A 3,970-nucleotide genomic window follows, 5' to 3' on the forward strand; every position below is an offset into this window, starting at 1 on the left:
CTATATCGTGTCTTCCGCAGCTTTGCGCTAACGAGCTTACGAGTTCTCAAATATTTTTGTAAGTCAAATCTCGCGAAGGTCGGAACGATATACCTACGGGGCCGCGTGTTAAACTTGCGGAATCAAAAGACATACCGACGTAATCCCTCGCACGAATGCAACGCGTACTCGTGAAGTTCGCGAAACGCATTTTCTAACCACTCATACGCGTTTGCTCCTTCGGATATCGGCCGAATACGAAAACTAATTTTTCGTCCTTCTACACCAAAAGTTCTAAACCAACGCACGTTTTCCGCTAACATTATTAAATATCTTAAATTACCATTAGGCTCTTGATTCGCTATTTCTTCCACCGCTTCTTCTTCTTCTTCTTCCTCTTGCCCGCCAGCAGCCGCTAAATGTCGCTTTTTGACATCGTCGGATTCCTCACCGGAGCGGGTTTGAGAATCTTCTTGGTGTATTTCGACGTTCCTTCCCCCGCCACTCTGTACTGTGAGAAATAAAAAATTATATTAACAAAATAAAATACAATATTTAATAAGATATTATTTTCTTACGTTTGAATTTTTATTAATAATGTAAAATTGTTGTTATTAATAATTATGTTAAGTTCACTTACGTTTTAATATTCTTTTACCGAGGCATTTGTATCACCCTGCGTGGGTTAATACTCCGGTGAATATGAAATTTCGGGCGCGATGTTAGGAGAGAAAGAAATTCCTAATAAAATTTTATTTTAATTAAAATAAACAAAAAATTTATACGTAGGAAAAGATTAAGTATAAAATATGCAATTATTACCTTCCTCAGTCATCGCCCCGCTATCTTCTTCTTCTTCTTCTTCAGAAAACGTGGCGTTATTTTCATCTTCCACTTCTTCTTCTTCTTCATCTCCCGTTTGTTCTTCTCGATCTTCCGGCTCTTCTTCTTCTTCATCTTCCGTTTGCTGTATTTTTTCTTCTTCCAACTCTTCATCTTCCTCTTCCTCCTCCTCCTCCTCCACTTACTCCTCCTCGTTCACTTCCTCTTCCAGTTTCTCTTCATCTTCCGAAATCGAGTTTATTTTCTCGTCGATTTCCTCCTTCTGTTCTCGCTCCTCTACGACCACGTTTTCATTCGCCGCGTCATCTAATATTCATCAGTCATATATTATTAGTATTTCACATAATTAAAAAATATTTTGTGTTGATATATACCACTGTAGTATTTTTCTTACTTACTTTCAATCGAGTAAATATGACCGCTTCATCGAACAGACTTACTTCGCGAACCGGCGCTTCTTCCACGTCTTTGACACTTTCGGCTAAATCAATAACCGGGTGTTCCATCTTTGGCGTTAACACGATGCGTGCACGACCTGGAACGTATAACATTTTTATTAAAAAATTTCTTGTTTAATATAATGTTTTCTAGCAGCGCGATATAATTTATGATGTTAAAAACTCACGCGAAGGCCCGGGCTCCGGCGAAGAATCCGCTCGTCGTCTTCTATTTAACCATAATAGTAGTATAGTGGGCACTATGGCCCGTCATAACAAACCCCCACCACCGACCCGTCTGGCGCCGAGTCTTATCTTATCTTTCCCCCACCACCGGCGTCTGGTTTTTCCGAGTGTGGGTGTAGGGGGAGAGGGTGTTGGGGAAAAAAAATGGCGACTGGCCCCGAAAGGTGGGGATGAGAATTTTTTTATTTTTTTTTTATTTTTTCTGATTTCCTCTGGATTTGAACCTGGGGCCTACGTGTTTCCGAGCAGGGTCCTAGTATGTTGAGCTAAACGAGATCTTACTAGTCTAAGGATTAGATGAGGTATTTAAGCTAAAGTTGCGTAGGGTACGGTATGGGGGTACGGGTATACGTATGGCAAGGATAGCTCGTCGAATCAAATGGTCGATATTGGACGGGGTGGGGTAAAAACAGCTAGGGTATACGTATGGCAAGGATAGCTCGTCGAATCAAATGGTCGATATTAGACGGGGTGGGGTAAAAACATTTTGACCAAGAAAAGCGTCATGCGGTCGACCGGGGATCGGTGGCAGGTAGTAACTGACAATGCCGTAGGGTAATAAAAAAAGAACACGCAAATATTTGTACTGGCGAGCATTTCGACTCGTGTCACGATAAAAAAATAATGCATCATCGTAGATTAGAAAGAATGCTTATTGTTGAAAAGATGTCGGATAAAATTTTATTTTAAAATAACTCGCTGCTTAATGAAGGTAAACAGAAACATGGTTGTTGAGGAAATTTCTGGAAAGAGGAAGTGAAAGAAAATTGAACAATGGTTTTAAAAGTACAAATATGATTTATATTTAAAATATTTTTACAGAACAAAATTATTCACAAACATTTCAAGAAAATATTCGTCAAATAATTATTAAAATTTACGTTTTGATATAATTGTATGTACAATTTGTTCGAAATAAAGTGAAATTATTTCTAAAAATGTTATCTCAAAGTATACATCGAGAAATGTTAAATCTTTCAGTTGGGTACGTACATTACGTTCTATTTACTTACTGTTACCTCTGATCGTGAGTTTCACGATACTGTTATTAATGCTACCGTTGACAGGAAGATTTAACTGTATTTCGTTAATTAAATATCGAGCACATTCGTTGACATTAGTTGAAATAAAATTTAGACGATTTAAATTAGCGTTCACACAATCAACTATATTTTCTACACCTTGAAAAGTCGTTCTCTGCATGACTATCGCAATGTTGTAAGTTTTACGTTTCTTCGCCTTCGGTCCGTTTTCGTTCGTATCCTCCACAGTCTCGGAAGAAAGATCTTCTTGCTCGTTTTCACGATATGTTATTAGTATGGCTCTAGCACCACATGCGGTAGTGAAATTTACAATTATCTTGTTAAAGATGATCGAACTCAAATTAATTTTATCACCGTTTAAGTAGCTCGACATCGTTTTCATGTTTTCTTGAAATTTTTGCCACGATTCCATGTCGAAGCAAATTCCTACAGCTCCGTGAGATGTTAATTTAACAACAGGCAGAAAATCCAGTTCGACGTTGTCTTCCGTCATAAGACCCACTTGAATTTTCTTCGTGTAGGATGAATTCAATCCGTATGTTGTTGACAGCAACATACGTGGTTGTTGCTCGATTTTCTTAAGATTGTTCATGGTAGTTGCTACCGCGTAGAAAATCAAAGATATAATAATCAAAGACACGCAAAAATCGAAAAATCGAGAACTTTTTACTAACAAACTTTTTTACTAACAAACTTGAAAGTCCGGACGATGAAAGACGAGTGAGCGAAGATTTTCAAGAAAATTTATAAGAAGGAACATAAAATAGAAAAGTGGTAGGGAGAAAATGTATGCGTAGATAAATAAAAATTATGAGGAAGGGATTTTTTAAACAATATAAATAATATAATTTTTAATGTGGAAGGGGAATTTTTTAAACAATAAAGCGATAGGGAGAAAATGCATGCGTAGTATAATAAAAATTATGTGGGAAGGGAATTTTTTAAACAATATAAACGATATAATTATTAATGTGGAAGGGGAATTTTTTAAGCAATATAAATGATATAATTTTAAATCTGACTTCAGAGAAAATATAAAATTCCTATCGCTATCGAGAAAAGATACCTGAAAATTCCTCATCTTGATTTCTATAAACTTTTTGTAACTAAGTAAATAACGTCCTAGATTAAATATTTTTTGTATCTAAGTAAATATTACCATATATATATATATATATATATAGATATATAGATATATATATATATATATATAAAACATGGGTAAAAATACACGGCTATGAGAAAAAAAGATAAAAAAAAAGATAAAAAAGATAAAATAAAATCGAGAAAAGATACCTGAAAATTCCTCATCTTGATTTCTATAAACTTTTTGTAATTAAGTAAATATCGCCCTAGATTAAATATTTTCTGTATCTAAGTAAAGATTACCATATCTATATATATATATATATATATATATAT

At 35.3% G+C, this 3,970-nt stretch overlaps 1 long non-coding RNA gene across 1 annotated transcript; it reads right to left on the reverse strand.

The window, feature by feature from the left end:
* Positions 1–425: 425 nt before the first annotated feature.
* Positions 426–862, reverse strand: LOC146720141 (uncharacterized). Its single transcript, XR_014926192.1, has 3 exons — positions 802–862; positions 620–720; positions 426–490 (listed from the first exon to the last, which is right to left on the reverse strand). It is a non-coding gene; the product is annotated as an uncharacterized LOC146720141 (long non-coding RNA).
* Between the last annotated feature and the right edge of the window lie 3,108 nt (positions 863–3,970).

Source organism: Nylanderia fulva, unplaced genomic scaffold, assembly GCF_048542155.1.
Source record: "Nylanderia fulva isolate GAGA-0341 unplaced genomic scaffold, ASM4854215v1 Scaffold765, whole genome shotgun sequence".
In the NCBI taxonomy this organism is placed as follows: Eukaryota; Metazoa; Arthropoda; class Insecta; order Hymenoptera; family Formicidae; genus Nylanderia; species Nylanderia fulva.